The sequence below is a fragment of the Trachypithecus francoisi genome, unplaced genomic scaffold, assembly GCF_009764315.1.
Source record: "Trachypithecus francoisi isolate TF-2019V2 unplaced genomic scaffold, Tfra_2.0 Lachesis_group8, whole genome shotgun sequence".
Classification (NCBI taxonomy): Eukaryota; Metazoa; Chordata; class Mammalia; order Primates; family Cercopithecidae; genus Trachypithecus; species Trachypithecus francoisi.
In genome coordinates, this window is record NW_022681473.1 from 13,091,672 (window position 1) to 13,111,280 (window position 19,609).

The window sequence follows — 19,609 nt, forward strand, 5'->3', positions numbered from 1 at the left end:
CCAGGCTTAAGCAATTCTCCTGCCTCAGTCTCCCAAGTAGCTGGGATTACAGGCACCTGCCACCACGCCTGGCTAATTTTTCTATTTTTAGTAGAGGAGCGGTTTCACCATGTTGGCCAGGCTAGTCTCGATCTCCTGACCTCAAGTGATCCACCTGCCTCAGCCTCCCAAAGTGCTGGGATTACAGGCATGAGCCACCAGGCCCAGCCACGTTTCTGTTGTTTTAAGCTATCCAGTGTGTGGTAATTGGTTACAGCAGCCCTAGGTTTCTGGGGTTCGAAACAGACGGCTCTGGTGGGGATGGAGTCCCCTTTCTGGAGGTCTAACAGGAGGTTCTGCAAATTTAATGCCATTTGGGTCTGCATCCAACCTGTCAGATTAGGGGCGACTTGCTGAGGTCCAGCTGTATTAGACGCATGGAGGAGCTGTGGTAAAGGAGAGGAGACTAGAACCAGACTCAAGTTAGATACAGGAGGCTCCTATAGGACAGGAGGATGGTCAGGAGCTCAGACCCACCAGTGCGTAGGATTGCAGACAAAGTCCCACTCCCTACTCACCCACCATTCTGTGGAAAGGCTCCATAAGCATCCACTTTCATATAAGGTCTTCCAGGATAAGCTGTGCCCAGAGGCAGAAGCAATGCCTGTGAAACTCACCCGGGGAACTGCAGTTTGCTGAGATGACCAGGGTGGTTGCTCCTGAAACAAAGAACTGCAGAGAGAGGCAGGAATGATGGTCTCAGGGAGCCCAGGGGCACCTGCCTCCTGGAAACCCTCACACATGGGAGGTTTGCTATGGGCATTTATGGCTTGGCACAGTGGGCCATGCACCAGGGAGTAATGGGCTTACAGGAACAGAGAAAGGCATCTAGCTCTCCCGACTGGGCTCTGCATAGGTTGGTGAGACAGGATTTTGGAAGGGGACCACTAAAGATTCCTTGGTCCCTGCTGGGCGTGGTGGCTCATGCCTGCAATCCCAGCACGTTGGAAGGCCAAGGCAGGCGGATCACCTGAGGTCAGGAGTTTAAGACCAGCCTGGCCAACGTGGTGAAACCCTGTCTCTACTAAAAATACAAAAATTAGCCGGGCATGCCCGAAAGATGCCTAGGTACCTGGTCCAGTACTTTTCAAACTTGACAGAGGACATGAGCAGCCTAGGGATCTTGTTAAGCTGCAGACTGACTCAGCCCGTGTACCATGGGGCTCCAATTCTGCATTTATTTATTTATTTTCAATTAATTAATTAATTTTTTTTTTGAGATGGAGTCTTGCTCTTCCTCTGTCTCCAGGCTGGAGTGCAGTGGCGCAATCTCATCTCACTGCAACCTCTGCCCCCCAGGTTCAAGCGATTCTCCTGCCTCAGCCTCCCGAGTAGCTGGGACTATAGGCATGTGTCACCACGCCCAGCTAATTTTTATATTTTTAGTAGAGATGGGGTTTCACCATTGTTGGCCAGGATGGTCCTGATCTCTTGACCTTGTGATGCCACCCACCTCGGCCTCCCAAACTGCTGGGATTACAGGCGTGAGCCACCGTGCCTGGCCTGCATTTTTTTTTTTTCCTCTGGCTCAGGCTGGAATGCAGTGGCACCATCATAGCTCACTGCAGCCTCCAACTCCTGGGCTCAAGTGAACCTCCTGCCTCAGCCTCCTGAGTAGCTGGGACTATAGGTATGCACCACCATACCCAGCTAGTTTTTCTTTTTTAATTTCTTTTCCTTTTTTATATCTTGTTGCATATCAACATTTTTTATTTTTAGTAGAGACAAGGTTGTGCTATATTGCTCAGGTGGTCTCAAACTCCTGGCCTCAAGAGCGCCTCGCCTCAGCCTCCCAAAACTCTAAGATTGCAGGCCTGAGCCACTGGACCTGGCCTGAGACTCTGCATTTCTAATAAGCTCCCAGTTGATGCCAAAGATGGTCCCTGGCCCATGCTTGGAGGTGGGAGGGGCCAGTCTCTTATTTTGAAGATGGAGAAACTAAGGCTGAGAGAAGGAGGCAACCTGCCTAAGTCACAGGACTGCTAAGTGATAGATCTGGAACTAGAAATCAAGTCCTGGGGGCTTTTGTTTCACTGTATTGGCTGAGCCCTTGACTTGAGTGTTACCCTCAGGGGAATCCCCCAGGGACACCACCTTTCTCCTTCCTTGGCTGCATCTATGGGGCAGAGGTCCTTTGTCACGACTCCCCCACCACATGCTGTGAACCAGCTGCAGCTCTTTAGCTGGCTGCCTCAGCAGCCCTGTGCCTCCCCTGGGCCATCCAATCCTGTGTGGGCACCTGCACGGCGTGGGCCTGGAGCTTCCCCTCAAGCTCAGAACAGTTCCACACCCTGCCGCTTCACTCCCACTTCACAGACTCAAACGCCCTCCCAAGGGTGCAGGGAGGATCTGCAGTCTCGGTCTTTGCAGCCCTCCCTGTCTCTGGGTCACCACCAAGTGGGATCTCCAGGGTCCTCAGGAGCACTCCTGCCAGCAGGTACAAGTAAGTGGTGGGGAACTTGGTGGAGCTCGAGGAGGCAGCCAGGATGCACGTTCCCCATCCCCCCCGCACCCCAGCCACAGCTGATAATGAGCTGCAGGGCCTGGGGGTGGAGGTGGGAGGAGGCAGAGCTAAAGCCTTGGGCCTTCTGGGGCGGGGCTGTGTCTCCCAGGGACTTGAATGGCTGGGCAGATCTCTGTGCAGATGTCTCTGCCGATAAGGATCTTAGACAAACTCCCCATCCACCTCCTTCCTTGGCAGCCAAGAAAACAGAGGCCTGGAGAGAATGATAACCTTGCCAACTTCTCTAGCCAGTGAGGGGCGGAACCAGGTCTCCTCGTCCCCAGGGGCATGGCAGGATTGCAGAACCCTAGAAAGCTTGGGTGAGGGCCATCTCAGGCATCAAGCCCAACACATTGGTTATCTCCAAGGTGCTGGCCCCGAGGGCACTGAGCTTGCTCTGTGCACCGAGTCTGTGCACTGAGTCATTTAGCTCTCACCACACCCATGCGTGGAGCGGCACCCTGCTCATGGCATTCCAGGGAGGAAGCTGGGGCCTCAGAGTGGGATCGGAGCCTGCCTCTGCCCACGTTCCCTACGCCTCCATACTGCACATGCAAGTCTCTCCCTCCAGGGCACAGGGTTGTCTCAGCCTAGGCTGAAGCCCAGAAGTTTGCGGTTATTTGTTTCAAAAAGTCTTCTCTGATCCTGAGAGCAGCACTTTGGCCTCGCCCTCAACACTCCACCTCTCTGACTGTCACCCAAGGGGAGTAGCTTCTTCTAGCAGGCTCTGCTCCTCCCATTGCTTTGTGCTCAATGGCAAGGTAAATGAGACCTCATTTTGGAAACTGGGGCCCAGAGCCACACATGCAGAGGATCTAGGATTCCAGTGCCTGGCTTGGCCCATGCTCTCCGCTCAGCTGCCCACATTGTCTCCCGTCAGCGGGAGACAGGCACAGACTTCTGCCCGCACGTGCTGGTCTCACCACTGACCAAGACCCGCTCAACTACGGTGAGAAGAGCCTTGGTGCAGGGTTGGGGCATCAGAAAAGGAAAGCTCCCCGTTCACCCGAGTGGCCTTAGAGGGATGGAACCCAGCTCCCGGAGACTGGCAAGGGGGACGTAGGTTTGCTTCTGTATCCTGGATTCAAGCAGTGCTTTCCCGGGCAGTGGCAGCTCCAGCCCTTTGCTGCTAATTTTCGGAGTTGGAGGCCAGGGAGGAAAACCCCAGCAGATCTGTCTGGCCTCCCTGCTGCTCCACGATCCCTCCCCTGGTATGTACCCTTGGCCCCGTAAATTCTACTGACTGCATCACTGTTGGGAATGGGAGTGGCTGTTTGGGATCTGCCCCGGGAAAGGCGCGGATCTATGGAGACTGGGTATTCCACTTACTCCCAAGATGGTTGGCTGTCCCCGAAAAAGAGCTCCTCTCTGCTGGGTGGGCATTGCTCAGGGTCTCAGCCTGCCAGGGTGTCTCCTCTGGGTTCTGCCATGGCACCCCTGGGGTTTCGGAAGGAGGGACCCTCACCGATTGCTGCTGCCCTGTCAGAGCTGGCTTCAGAAGGCAGGTGGACAGTGGGCTGGGCTGCCTCTAGTCTCCTGGAGGGAGCTGGAGCCTGAGTCTTGCTTTTGACATTTCAGACACCTGCAGCACACACATCCTGGGTTCCAGGATGAGGAGGAACATTCGCAGGCAGATCCCCATTTCCTGGGTCTCAGTTTTCCCATCTGAAAAGTGAAGCTACGTCACCAGAGGAGTGATTGGTAAAACATGGATTGCGTGTAATTCTTTTTTTTTTTTTTTTTTTTTTTTGAGACGGAGTCTCGCTCTGCCGCCCAGGCTGGAGTGCAGTGGCCGGGTCTCAGCTCACTGCAAGCTCCGCCTCCTGGGTTTACGCCATTCTCCTGCCTCAGCCTCCCAAGCAGCTGGGACTACAGGCGCCCGCCATGTCGCCCGGCTAGTTTTTGTATTTTTTAGTAGAGACGGGGTTTCACCATGTTAGCCAGGATGGTCTCGATCTCCTGACCTCGTGATCCGCCCGTCTCGGCCTCCCAAAGTGCTGGGATTACAGCTTGAGCCACCGCGCCCGGCCGCGTGTAATTCTTAGCAGCTAAAAGCAAAGGTCAGGATGTCCACAGAGAGCAACACGATGGATCTTAGACACAGGGCTGGGGGGGGAAAGAGAACCAAAATGAGACAAAACAATACCATATATACAAGTTAAATATGTGCACACTAACATCCTGTAACACGACATACATTAAAACACACTGAAGTTCTTACCTGGGGCTGGAAGGCTGTGGGGAATGGAAGTAAGAGGGAGTTAATGAGACAGAGGTAAGGGAAGAAGTTTGGACCTGGTGACAACCACTACAATCTCATGCTTACCAGCACGCATTTATAATTTGGTATGCCCGATCTCCATTTCACTCTTATGCAAACTGAGGACCAGAGAGGTTAAGTAACTTGCTTGGATCACACAGTTAATAAATAGTGGAGCTGGGATCTGAATCCAAGACAGCTGACTAGAAAACCTGGGTTTTTCCCGCTTTATGATGCATCTCCCTCTTGTCTCCCAGGCCATTCCCTTCCAGTCTGCCAGGCTAGTTAATAACACCACCAACTCCACAGCCTACACCTGTCTGTATGGCTTGTTACCACTTACCTAGAGTCTTCACACGTGGTCCTGTGCTTAATTACTAAGCCTGCTGTGTGACGAGGCCCGGGAGCAACCAAAATTAGAGTTTGCAGTTGGCTCAGGTCAGAGAGGCTATAAATAGTTGGGCCTGTACTGGAACCTATGGCTTCTGACTCTTGTCCAGTGTTCATCCCGCTGCCTCATGCTGCCTCCGCTAAGCAAAAGTGAGAGACATTAAAAGAAAAATAAAAAGCAACACAAAACCAAAAAACCAAAAATGTGCCTCAAATTCCAAGTGAACTCAGGAACAGAGAGCTGGGAGGACCCTGAGATCCTAAGGCCTGAAGCTCTTGGCCTTCACCTGGTCAGGGGGCTCTCTGTCCAGCAGCCTGGACACGTCTTCACCCCTCTGGATGTCCCTCCTTCTCTGCCTTCCCGAGCACCTGCTCTGCCAATCGTACACTTGCTCCTGCAGCCCCCGCAATCGTAGAAGCCAATTCTTGCGATGAGTCTTAGTCTATATGTCCCACTGATTCTGTTTCTCTGGGGGAACATTAACTGATAAGAGCGTCCAGCACCTGGCAGGGGCCTGACCCACGGCGGGGGGCAATCTGCTCCCGAACGGATGCAAGGCAATCAGACTGTGTGGAAGGAAGTGAGGAGGTGGGGAGGAAGTGATCACAGCCATCGGGTGGTGAGGGGCAGGCTAAGGGTTTTGGCCTGGGAAGAGCTAAGTCTCTGTGCAGAAGAAATGTCAGGGCCAGGACAGCTCAGACACCCGCAGGCCCCCTCTCACACAGCTTCTCCTTTTGGCCATGCCCTATATTCCAGATTAGGTCCCCATCACATTCTCTCATAATGCCCCTCAATTTCCCTTTATGGTAGTTATACGTTCTCAGATGCGATCGTTGGATTAGTGCCTTTCTCCGCCACCACAGTCCGAGCTCTGAGAGGCTGGGGTTTGCTCATGGTGGTTTCCCCTGGACGTAGCATTGTAGGGACTCAGTCTTTACCTGTGGAATGAATGAAGGAATAAATGAGTGCAATGCCGTCCTGCCTCCGTGACCTGCCTTAAGGTCATGGAGACGGAGAAGGAAGAGGGTGTGACTTTGGGGTTTCTTTAAGGCTCCTGGGGTGGGGTTGGGATTAGAGTTTGCAGAATTATCTCATAGGCTAGGGGAGATGATAAATTCGGGAGCCAGGAGCTCAGGGTGCTAGATGCAGATAGGAGTTGGCCTTGTTCCTGCTCTCAGTCTCCTGGGAAAGCAGGTGGGGCAGGCTGGGGAAGGATGTCACGGGCAGTGCAGCGATAGCTCAAGACCTGGGTTCTAGCCTCATGTCCATGAAAGGTCTGCCGGTAACTTCAGTAAGCTCCTTCTGGGCCAAGTTTCCCCATCTGTTCCATGATGGGTTTGGTGAGATGATCCGCAAAGATTCTTCCAACACCAGAGTTCAACGAGATTAGGAAGTAGAATTCTAGGTTCAAGGGCCACAGTAAACTTTTAATCTCAACTGCAGACTGCAAACCCTTCCACTTCCCTTCTGTAGAGTGCAGTGAAGAGATCTACTTTCTTTGTTTTCTAGACTTCAGTCCTTCAAGCTCTAACTTTATGACTTTATTTTTTAATTTTTTAATGTTTATTTATTTATTTATTTTTATAGAGACAGAGTTTCACTCTTATTGCCCAGGCTGGAGTACAATGGCGAGATCTTGGCTCATTGCAACCTCTGTCTCCTGGGTTCAAGTGATTCTCCTGCCTTGGCCTCTCAAGTAGCTGGCATTACAGGCATGTGCCACCACGCCCGGCTAATTATTTTGTATTTTTAGTGGAGATGGGGTTTCACCATGTTGGCCAGGCTGGTCAAGTAAGCCATGGTGGCTGGGGCAGAGCTAGCAAGAGGAAGGGAAGCAGTGGGTGAGACCATGGGGTTGGAGGGGAAAATTGCGTTTTATTTCACATGTTTGTTATTTCTGGGGTTCGCTTCTATTTATGGAAAGATACTGATTTCCCATATCTTGCCGCTACAAAGTGCCCCTTTAAAATAATATAGAAAAAAGAACCAGTGTGGAAAAAACCCAGAATACATTGCAGCTCACAAATAAGCAAAAATCCTGAAGACTATCCTCAGATGACCGAAATTTGGAAAATGAGGAAGGCAGGTCCCTGTCCCTCACATTATTTACTTAGCACAAGTAGGTTTGGAATCCCGAGGCTGAAGTTTTACTGGCAAACTTGATGTCACAATTGGGATCTTGAATTCTCCTGACCTCAGAGCTTTCAAGCTGGGAGACTCCTGGATCATGTCATCCTCCCACCCCAACTTTACAGATGGAGACACTGAGGCCCAGGGAGGCAAAAAGATTCATGCAGAGGGTCTTGTTCAGAGGGAAGAACTGTATACAGTTTCTATGGTACTCAACTCCCCAGCTGCCCTCATCCTAAATCCAGGGATTCAGATGCACAGTCTCCCCCAGAAGCCTCTTAGTAGGTTGAGGCAAGAGAGGTTTGATCTGGTCTGATCTGGTGTGATCTGGTCTGGTCTGGTCTGATCTGGTTTGATCTGGTCTTGTCTGGTTTGATCTGGTCTGGTCTGGTTTGGTCTGGTTTGATCTGGTCTTGTCTGCTTTGATCTGGTTTGGTCTGGTCTGGTCTGGTTTGATCTGGTTTGATATGGTCTGGTCTGGTTTGATCTGGTCTGGTCTGGTTTGATCCAGTTTGAACTGGTCTGGTCTGGATTGATCTGGTTTGATCCGGTCTGTTCTGGTTTGATCCGGTCTGGTCTGGTTTGATCTGATCTGATCTGGTTTGATCCAGTCTGGTCTGGTTTGATCTGGTCTGGTCTGGTTTGATCTGGTTTGATCTGGTCTGGTCTGGTTTGATCCGGTCTGGTCTGGTTTGATCTGGTCTGGTCTGGTCTGGTCTGGTTTGATCTGGTCTGGTCTGGTTTGATCTGGTTTGATTCGGTCTGGTCTGGTTTGGTCTGGTCTGGTTTGATCTGGTTTGATTCGGTCTGGTCTGGTTTGATCTGGTCTGGTCTGGTTTAATCTGGTTTGATCCGGTCTGATCTGGTTTGATCTGTTTTGATTCGGTCTGGTGTGGTTTGATCCAGTTTAATCTGGTCTGATCTGGTCTGATCTGGTTTGATCCGGTCTGGTCTGGTTTGATCTGGTCTGGTCTGGTTTAATCTGGTTTGATCCGGTCTGATCTGGTTTGATCTGTTTTGATTCGGTCTGGTGTGGTTTGATCCGGTTTAATCTGGTCTGATCTGGTCTGATCTGGTTTGATCTGTTTTGATTCGGTCTGGTCTGGTTTGATCTGGTTTAATCTGGTCTGATCTGGTTTGATCCGGTCTGATCTGGTTTGATCTGTTTTGATTCGGTCTGGTCTGGTTTGATCCGGTTTAATCTGGTTTGATCCGGTCTGGTCTGGTTTGATCCGGTTTGATCTGGTCTGGTTTGATCTGGTCTGGTCTGGTTTGATCCATCGTTTGATCGGGTCTGGTTTCATCCGGTCTGGTCTGGTTTGATCCAGTGTGGTCTGGTTTGATCCGGTCTGATCTGGTTTGATCCGGTCTGGTCTGATCCGGTCTGATCTGGTTTGATCCGGTCTGGTCTGATCCGGTCTGATCTGGTTTGATCCGGTCTGATCCGGTCTGGTCCGGTCTGATCTGGTTTGATCCGGTCTGGTTTGATCTGGTTTGATCCGGTCTGATCCGGTCTGGTCTGGTTTGATGCATTCTGGTCTGGTTTGTTCCGGTTTGGTCTGGTTTGATCCGGTCTGATCTGGTTTGATCCGGTCTGGTGTGGTTTGATCCGGTTTGATCTGGTCTTTTCTGCTTTGATCCGGTATGGTCTGGTTTGATCCGGTCTTTTCTGCTTTGATCCGGTCTCGTCTTGTTTGATCCGGTTTAATCCGGTTTGATCTGGTTTGATCCGGTCTGTTCCGGTCTGATCTGGTTTGATCCGGTGTCGTCTGGTTTGATCCGGTTTGATCCGGTCTTTTCTCGTTTGATCCGGTCTGGTCTGGTTTGATCCGGTTTAATCCGGTCTGGTCTGGTTTGATCCGGTTTAATCCAGTTTGATCTCGTCTGCTTTGATCCGGTTTGATCTGGTCTGATCTGGATTGATGCGGTTTGATCTGGTCTGGTCTGGTTTGATCCAGTCTGGTCTCTTTTGATCCGGTTTAATCTGGTTTGATCTGGTTTGATCCGGCCTGATCTGGTTTGATCTGGTTTGATCCGGTCTGGTCTGGTTTGTTCCGGTCTGGTCTGCTTTGATCAGGTCTGGTCGATCCGGTCTGGTCTGGTTTGATCCGGTTTAATCTGGTCTGATCCTGTTTGATCTGGTTTGATTTGCTCTGTTCTGGTTTGGTCTTTTCTGGTCTGGTTTGATCTGGTCTGGTCTGGTCTGGTTTGATCTGGTCTGGTCTGTTTTGATTTGGTCTGGCCTGTCTGGTCTGTTTTGATCTGTTTTGATCTGTTCTGGTCTGGTTTGATGTGGTCTGGTCTGGTTTGATCCGGTTTGGTCTGATCTGGTCTGGTTTGATCTGGTCTGATCTGGTCTGGTCTGCTTTGATCTGGTTTCATCCGGTCTGGTCTGGTTTGATCCGGTCTGGTCTTGTTTGATCCGGTCTGGTCTGGTTTGATCCGGTTTGATCTGTTCTGGTCTGGTTTTATCTGGTCTGGTCTGGTTTGATCTGGTCTGGCCTGGTCTGGTCTGGTTTGATCCAGTCTGGTCTGGTTTTATATGGTCTAGTCTGTTCTAGTTTGGTCTGGTCTATTCTGGTCTAGTCGGGTCTGGTCTGCTCTGGTCTAGTCTGGTCTGATTTGATCTGGTCTAGTCTGGTCTGGTCTGGTTTGATCTGGTCTAGTCTGGTCTGGTCTGGTTTGATCTGGTCTGGTCTGGTCTGATCTGGTCTAGCCTGTTTTGGTCTGTTCTGGGTTGATCTGGTCTAGTCTGGTCTAGTCTGGTCTGGTTTGGTCTGGTCTAGTTGGGTCTGGTCTGGTCTAGTCTGGTCTGGTTTGATCTGGTCTAGTCTGGTCTGGTCTGGTTTGATCTGGTCTAGTCTGGTCTCGTCTGGTTTGATCTGGTCTAGTCTGGTCTAGTCTGGTCTGGTCTGGTCTGGTCTTGTTTAGTCTGGTCTGGTCTGACATGATTACAGCTCACTGTAGCTTGAACCTCCTGGGTTCAACTTATCCTCTCCATAGCTTGGAGGATAAGCTATGCACCACCATGCCTGGCAAATATTTTGATCTTTTGTAGAGATGGAGTCTCACTGTGTTATCCAGGCTAGACTCAAACTCCTGAGCTCAAGTGATCCCTCCTCTTGGCCTCCAAAAGTGCTGGGATTACAGGTGTGTGCCACCACACCCGGCCCACAATGCCACTTTCTGGTGGTAGTCACATACCCAAAGGCTTATTAGGTTCTTGGTGATTTGTACCCTCTCCCGCAAAGTGCTCATAGGATCACAAATCTGAGAGACAGAAGGTGGTTAAAATTATTGTCCCAGACTCTCAGAATTTCAGTAACTAGCCAAAAGCCACATAGTTATTTGATTGGACTCCTACCCCTTGACAGGACTCCCACCCCTTGCCCAGGGCTGCGTCTGCCACCCTGTGCCTTCCAGTTTGTGCAATGGTAGAGGCAGTGGTCCCTGGGAATACCTGCTCTTCCCAAGGTAGAGAATATCACACGGAAGAAAGCAGCATTTGTCAGGTAATGATATCGCCTGTTGTATGTTGGGAAAACTGAATGCAGCCTAGGGAGGTTAAATGAATCCTAGAATCTTTTTCTTGAAGGCTCTCGAGATCATTGCATTTGACGTCCTACCTGAGCTTCTATTATCTCCCGTGGGTGGTTATCCCGCCTCAGCTGCTGCCACCTTCTCCTCTTCTTCCTCTTTCTCCGTTTTCCCCTTCTTCTGAAAGCTAACATCATTGAGAACTTACCACCTTCCATTCACTGTTCTAGATGCTTTGTATGTATTCAGTTGATTCTCCAGCCAAGCCTATGAAGTAGGTACTTTTGTTGTCTCACTTTACACATGAGGAAATAGACCCACGGAGGTTATGTAGCTTGGCCAAGATGACACATGAGCCAAGTGATAGAGCTGGGATATGAATGAGGCAGGCTGGGCAGTGCTCTGGAGTGATCCTAAGGCAGGCCATCCTCGAGTTGGGTGGCTGTGAACGAGGGAGCACATGAAAGCACCCAGTGCCCTGCCCAGCATACGGAATGTGCTCAGTCAGTGCAAGTGATTTCTAAACATACTGGGAGGCTTTACCTTAGATTGAGCCAAATCGACTTCCCATGGATCTTTTTTTTCTTTCTTTCTTTTTTGAGACGATGTCTCGCTCAGTTGCCCAGGCTGGAGTGCAATGGCACAACCTCAGCTCACTGCAACCTCCACCTCCCGGGTTCGAGCGATTCTTCTGCCTCAGCCTCCCAAGTAGCTGGGTCTACAGGTGTGTGCCACCACACGCGGCTAATTTTTGTATTTTTAGTAGAGACAAGGTTTCACCATGTTGGCCAGGCTAGTCTCGAACTCCTGACCTCAAGTGATCCGTCCACCTTGGCCTCCCAAAGTGCTGGGATTACAGGTGTGAGCCACTGCGCCTGGCTCCCATGGGTCTTTGTTCTGCACCCTCCTTGGAACCCCATTCCAGCCTTCTGAATGTGAAGCTACCTAACGAACGAGAAGCAAAGCCAACTTTGTCTCTTCCTACCTGAGTTTTCAAGATTCTTTCCCAAAATGAAATCCCCTGGCCTGGGGGGCCTAGAGAAATGTCCAAGGCTGGGACCTGCCCCATGAGGGACATAGATCCTTGGCCACAGGGCTGTGCTGAGGGTTGTCACACATCTGTTCTTTAGCACATGTTTCCAGAGCGCCTCCTATGTGCCAGGCACAGCCACAGAGCAGCACAGGTGGGCCCATCCCAAGGCTGGACCCTTGCAAATGTGCGCACAGACACCTGCCGAATCTGTCAGATGCCAGATTGGTGGTGGGGTCCTGGGGGCAGGAGCCTGAGGACTAGGCAAACTGTTGCTCCTCTGCTGCTCCTAGGAGGCTGGGTGGGGATGCAGATATCCCATCAGGGGGCCAAAATTTCAGTTGACCCAAATCTAAGAGCACAGAGTAGGCAACTAGATGGAGGAAGCTCACCAGTTTATCTGTGCTAAAATAGCACCAGCCGACTCTCCTTTGAAAAGTAACAGTCCTGCCAGAGTCCAGAGTAAATAGGCCGGAACATGAGATCTGCCAGGTGGGGTGCAAATTGGCAGTAAACAAAGCAATCAGGCTGTCTGAGTAGCGGAAGTCAGCTGAGAAAGTGCATTTCTCCTGCCTGGAGCTGCGGGGTGGCAGCTGCTGGGCTGTCTCTTCCCCTCACCTCCTTTGGGGAGGGGAGTGGGAGGGGGGATGTCAAGAGCTTGACCTTGGGCTCTAGGGTGGAGGAGGAGCCAACTTTTGTCCTGGGCCAATAATGCTGCTACTTATCTCGCTGCTTCTCCAGTTGCCATCCTGCGTTACTGCAGGTCCTCACACCAGCCCTCCATGGCAGGTCTTCTTATTCCCATTGGACAAGGGAGAACACAGATGCCCAGAAAACCTGAGACACTGGCGCAGGGTCACACAGCTGAACCTGGGCTTTGTGGGTCGGTGTTGCCTGGGTCTACCTTCGCCTCTTTAGCCACTGCTTCTCCATGTGGCCAGTGCCTTTCTAAGGAACTTCCACCTCCCGGCAGGGGAAGAACCTGAGCAGCCCAGCTGGGAGATGGTCAGGGTGGGGCTGGTAGAGCAAGATCAGGCCACCTTGGATGCTTTGGGGAGGTCATCAGAGATCATCATCTGTCGCCCCACAAGGCACGGGCTCCACTGCACAGCGCCTGTTTGCTTCTGCATTCTATTTTTTTTTTCTGAGACGGAGCCTTGCTCTGTCACCAGGCTGGAGTGCAGTAGCATGATCTCGGCTCACTGCAACCTCTGCCTCCCAGGTTCAAGTGATTCCCCTGCCTCAGCCTCCCAAGTAGCTGGCACGCACCACCATGCCCGGCTAATTTTTTGTATTTTAGTAGAGACGGGGTTTCATCATGTTAGCCAGGATGGGCTCAATCTCCTGACCTCACGATCCACCCGCCGTGGCCTCCCGAAGTGCTGGGATTACAGGCGTGAGCCATCGCGCCCGGCCGTTTCTGCATTCTTTCCCCAACAACCGAACAGCACTGGGCACTTAGTATGCGTTTAGTGGGTGAGCGGCTGCTTTGGTGAGCTGCTTGTCTGCAGAGGCCCTGGACTCTGGAGCCCTAGACTAGCAATGAGCCTTGGCTCTGGAAAGCTTGGATGGGCCGCCTGCGACTCGCAGGTGTATGGGATTGAAAAGTCAGTTGTGTGATCTCAAAACACATTTCCCCTGGTGGATGACAGGACTGGTTTCTCAGGTTGGTGTAGCTGGCGATGGAGCTGAACCAGTACAAAGAGTAACCCCGGGCCTTCCTGGACTTTGGCCCCAAGCACTGTACCCCTTCCTTGAACCTAGATGAGCCTGGCATTAATGGGTCAAGGGGGACTGTACTGGGGTGACTGGTGAGAGCAAAGGTGGCATTTGGGGTGACAGCACTAACTTCTGGATCAGGCTGTGGGCACTGCAGCTGCCATGAGTCAGGAAGAGGCTCTGGGAACATGGACTGGACCTGGGGTGCTCCTCCAGACATACCCAGTGTGAGCTAGGGGCTGCATGCATCCCGGGGGCATTTATCCTTATGCGGAATTAGTTATGTGGCAGAACACTGGGCAGCTCAGGATTGGGTACTGTGGTGGCAGAGAGCCCTAGGAAGCGGTCGCCTTTGTGTGGGGATGACAAAGCTCCATGTGGTCTGCAGGGTGAGCTGAGGTCCTGTTCCACCTTCCGTCTTCTTGGCTTCTGAAGCCCATTGGGGCTGCACCATGAATGTCCAGTGGCTCTGGACCTCCCTGGTCAAGGCTGCTGGGCAGGCTTCCCCTTCTTACCCTTCTCGGTGGATCCATGGTGCCTGCAGTGCTGGGTCGAAAGAAGCCTGAGGCCAAGTGTGGGGTCCCTGGGAAGGGCGCTGGACTCACTGTGATGTCTGACATGGCCACAAGGTACCATGGCTTTGTCAAGTCAGATTGAGTCCAACCGTCTCATTTTACAAGTGAAGGTACTGAGGTTCAGATAGGGGAAGGAACTTGCCCGAGATCATGTGACTTGAAGAATCGCGGTTTGAAATGGGGTCCCCCGGCCCCTAGTGCCTTTGGTCTCATACTTTTCATTAGACAAACTCACCAGGAGCTTCTCATCAAACCAGGAGAGCATGTGCCCTGCTCCCCACCTGACCTAATGCAGTGACCATCCCGACCCCAGCGCCCAGCCAGCCCCATTCGTACTGGGAAGGGTGTGGAAAGAGCTGCAGAAGCAGCCCTGTCTTCTGGGTGTTGTGACTCTGAGAGGCATGTGGAGAAGAGACCAGCAGGGGTGTTGCAGAAACTGTAGCAGGCAGTCAACACACACCCATAAGACCCACACCAAGGTTAGCCGCATGCTTAGTCCCCGTGTCTAGGCTGGGGGTGGGGGCAGAGTGGTACAAGCTGATGGCTCTCTTCTGAGCAATCCAAGGAAGCTTCCTGGAGGAAGTAGGGCCTTGGGGAGGAGTGGCCTTAACTGGGGCACAGGGAGAGGCTGGTTTGATGTGTGGGAAGTAGCTTGGTGACGGGAGGGCTTGGACAGCTGGAGTTAGAGTCCCTCTCTCTCCTCACTGTGTGGCCTTGGACAAGTTTGTTCATGTATCTGAAGCCTCTGTTTGCTCAGCAATAAAATGGGAACAATAAAAAACCTAATCTCACAAGGGTTGGGGAAGAGCAAATAAGATACCATCTTTGAAAGGGCTTCTTAAGTCTGAAGGTGTTTTCAGTACATACTGTGTGATTTTATTTATATAAAGTTCAAAACCAGGTGAAGTAATCTATGGTAACAGAAGCTGGAATAGCAGTTAGCCTTGGCAGGGGCCTGAGAAAGGACCTCTAGAATACTGATAATGCCCTGTTCCGTGGTCTGAGAGCTGGTTCTGTGGCAGTTCCTTGAGCTGCACCCTTACGTGCACTTCTCTTTTTTTCCTTTGAGGCAGGTCTCACTCTGTCACCCAGGCTGGAGTGCGGTGGCATGATCTCCATCTCCCAGGCTCGGGTGATTCTCCAACCCTAGCACCCGCCCTCTCATCCCAGTAGCTGAGTCTACAGACATGCACCACCATGCCCCACTAATTTTTTATATTTTTTCTTTCTAGAGACAGTGTTTCTCTATGTTGCCCAGGGTTGGGCAACTTCTGGGCTCAAGCGATCCTCCCACCTTGGCCTCTCAAAGTCCTGGGATTATAGGAGTGAGCCACCGTGGCCAGCCACGTACACTTTTCTGTGTAAACAGTATACATCAATTTAAAAAGTTTGTTTTTAGGCCAGGCACAGTGGCTCACGCCTGTAATCCCAGCACTTTGGGAGGCCGAGGTGGGTGGATCACTTGAGGTCAGGGGTTCAAGACCAGCCTGACCAACATGGTGAAACCCCGTCTCCACTAAAAATACAAAATTAGCCATGCATGGTTGCACACGCCTGTAATCCAAGCTATTTGGGAGACTGAGGCAGGAGAATCACTTGAACCTGAAAGGTGGAGGTTGCAGTAAGCCTGAGGTCGCAGTGAGCCGAGATTGTATCATTGGACTCCAGCCTATGCAACAAGAGCAAAACTCCATCTCAAAAAAAAGAAAAAAAAAGTTAGTTTTTAAAGTACTTATCACAGTCAGGTTATAAATGGCTAAAGGTTTGACAACATGTCCAAGAGGAAACCTGGAATGATGTTAATAAAAATAGTAGTTGAACACTTTAGGCAGAAGAAGCATTTTCTCATTTAAACCTCAACAACTCACATTTTACAAGTGGGGAAACTGAGACTCAGTGAGGTTGCAGAAGTTGCCCAAAGTCACACAGCCAGCCCGTGGCAGAGGGTCTGACCAGAGCCAGCGCTCAGTCCCAGGGAGCCTGGAGGACGCAAAGGCAGGTGGGGTTGCCCTGACCCCACCTCGTCTTGCCGGGTCTTTAGCTTCTGGAGCTGTCTCATCTTTGTGGCTCTGCCTATGCTGGGGTCCTGCCACGCCTCAGCTTTCGTGGAATGTGGAGAGCAGCCTCAGCTCCCTGCAGCCCCAGGGTGGAGATGGTTCCAGAGTGGGAGGAAGCAGGAGCAGGAGCTGGACAGCATCTGTCTGCAGGGTCTGCTGGGTGGGGACCCTGGGGCAGATGGCATTTCACTCACTTAAAACCCCTCAGGGCAGACCCCTGCCAGTGAGAGAGGGAGCATGACAATGCTTTTCCCAGCAGAGGAGGGGAGCAGGGAGCTGCTGCAAGTTCTCCCCTGCTTCCCTGGAGCGCGTACTGGGGATTTATCTACTCCCAGAAACCTAACTGTGCCCCAGACACTCGCACTTGCTCCCCCAGGGGTGGGCTTGGGGCTGGGAGGAAGACGGGCATTCAGGTGCTTTTGTTACCTTTGTGATGTGGCTGAGCCAGACAGCCTAGCTCACACTAAGCCACCCCTGGCGTGTGGCCTTGTCTGGTGAGAGAGAGGTGGCATTGTGCTTGCATTTATATGCAGCTGGCAAATTATTTTGTATTTTTAGTAGAGATGGGGTTTCACCGTGTTGGCCAGGCTGGTCTCAAACTCCTGACCTCAGGTGATCCATGCACCTCTGCCTCCCAAAGTGCTGGGATTACAGGTGTGAGCCACCACGCCTGGCCTAACTTCATGACTCTAAAACATTCATGTTTTGTGTCATTATTTGTTTAATATGTTGCCTTAAAAGCCCTCTTTTTTAAATCAATGATTTTTAGTATAGGTAGACTTATGCAAGCATCATTACAATTAATATTAGGACATTTTCGTCACTCCTTCAGAAAACCCCCTATCCACTATCACCGTTTTAGCTTACATATGTATATTAGAGCACTTGATACCACTACCATAAACAGAAATTCAGTATCATTTGCCATAAATGGAAGATACACATAAAAGTAAATCCAATGGGAACAAAACAGTGTTGTGGAATTCTGGCTCTATACAATTGCCTGCTGCATGCTGGGCTTGCTGTCTTGGTAAAAGGAAGGAAGAACAAGTGTTAGGTGTTAAAGATATAGCTGTCCCAGGCCGGGCGTGGTGGCTCATGCCTGTAATCCCAGCACTTTGGGAGACCGAGGCGGGCTGATCACGAGGTCAGGAGATCGAGACCATCCTGGCTAACACAGTGAAACCCCGTCTCTACTAAAAATACAAAAAATCAGCCAGGCATGGTGGTGGGCACTTGTAGTCCCAGCTACTTGGGAGGCTGAGGCAGGAGAATGGCATGAGCCCGGGAGGCAGAGCTTGCAGTGAGCCGAGATTGCATCACTGCACTCCAGCCTGGGCGACAGAGCGAGACTCTGTCTCAAAAAAAAAAAAAAAGATATAGCTGTCCCAAACCAAGATTTTGTCCTTAAAGAAATCTAAGAGATTGAAAAAGAAGTAATCCCTAAGAGGTCTCCCCTCAGCGTCTCACATTCTGGGGAACACTAAGGTTTGTGTTTCATATCCATAGTCTCTTCTGAGCCTCACTATAACTCTGTGAGGGACGGATTATGATTCCTATTTTACAGATGAGAAAACTGAGGATTGGGGAAGTTAGCTGTCTTACATGAGTTCTGCAGTAAGTGGTTGAGGAAATTCTTAGTTTCAGGTCCTCTTTCTCCCTGAGAGCAGCTGCCCCCCGACTCCTGCCCTAGACAGGGTGCATACACCCTGTCCCTCCCCAGGCTCAGGGATACTGTGGCAGTGTCTTTGCTAGGGAATGAAATGATCTCTCTATGGGGACCCAGAGCCCTGAGCCTTCTGGTTTATTTGCCTCAAGACCATTGAACTGACATCTCTAAGTGAGAGCATCCTGAGGCCAGATGTTGGCCGTGACATCGTCCTTTAGTCTCATGGTAGAAAGCTTGAGTGCTAGAGCTGGCCAGGAACCAAACCGTCATCCAGTTCAGCATCCCCTAGACTTTATCCAGACTCGTGAAGTCCCTGTACATTGTGATGGACTTCATCAGCGTATGACTCCTCCAGAAATATTTCCAATGACTCTGCATTTTGCATGGCCTAGGATATAAAAAGACTCTAAGTAAAAAGAAAAAAAAAAAAAATGGAGTTCTAGTCATTGGTTTTAATACAGTACTGTAAAGCTAGGGTTTAATACATGTGAAATTTGTCTATAGTGTATGTTCAGATATTACAGAAAGACACATTTCAACATTTCCCTACTTGACAAGCGATGCCACCTGGTTCATTTTCTGCAAAGAAACGTTGTAGGAGAAGGAAGAAATGAAAAATGACACTGGCCATGGAGAGACATGACAGTTCTTGGGTCCAGCTGCTAATTGAGGGATGCAGTGACACCGAGTATCCCAGGTTTGGTGGAGGGTGAAGGCCACACCATCACTGCTGGAGTGTTCTCCCCAACCATGCTTACTGTACATTAAATCAAGCTTCGAGGGTCTTCTAGATGTGACTTTCGGGCTACAGGAAAGAGGGAGGGTGGAGGAGCAGGGGAAAGACACCATGAAGAAACCATCAACATTCTGCAAGACGACTGGCCTCAAAAGTCTAAGTCACAAAAAAGGTGAGAGGGCTTTTCTAGATTAAAAGAAAATAAAGTAATGTAACAATCAAATCTAATGTGTGAAACGTGGCTAGATCCAGGTTAAAAAAAAAAAAAAGAAAAAACCCACAATAAAGACAGTTTTGACCTAGAGGGGGAAATTTGAATATGGACAGGGTATTAGGATTATAGAATTATTTTTAATTTTCCTAGTGTGATGATAGTATTATGATTACATAGGAGGATATGCTTATTCTTAGGAAATAATACAGGTAGAAGAATTTAGAGAGGAAAAGTCATGATGTCTCCAACTTTCAAATGGTTCAACGAAAAAGCATATATACAAATGTATGTCTATTTATGCATACTATATATGTGCTATATATACACACACGTACATATGTATATATAAAGAGATAGATATATGTGGAGAAGGAGGGAAAGCAAATATGCAAAATGTGAACATTCTAATCTCAGGGGAGGTACAAGGGTGTCAACTGCACTATTAACTTTTCTGTATGTTTGAATTTTTCCATCATGAGTAAAAATGATATTAGGCTTAATTTAGGGCTGAATCCATATCAAAATCAGCTGGGTGTGGCAGCTCACACTTTTAATTTCAGCACTTTGGGAGGCTGAGGCGAGAGGATTACTTGAGACCAGGAGTTTGAGGAACCAGCCTCGGGCAACATACCGAGAGTTCTGCTAAAAATAAAACCATTAGCTGGGTGTGTTGGTGCACACCTGTAGTCCCAGCTACTCAGGAGGCTGAGACGGGAGGATTGCTTGGGCCCAGGAGTTCAAGCTGGTAG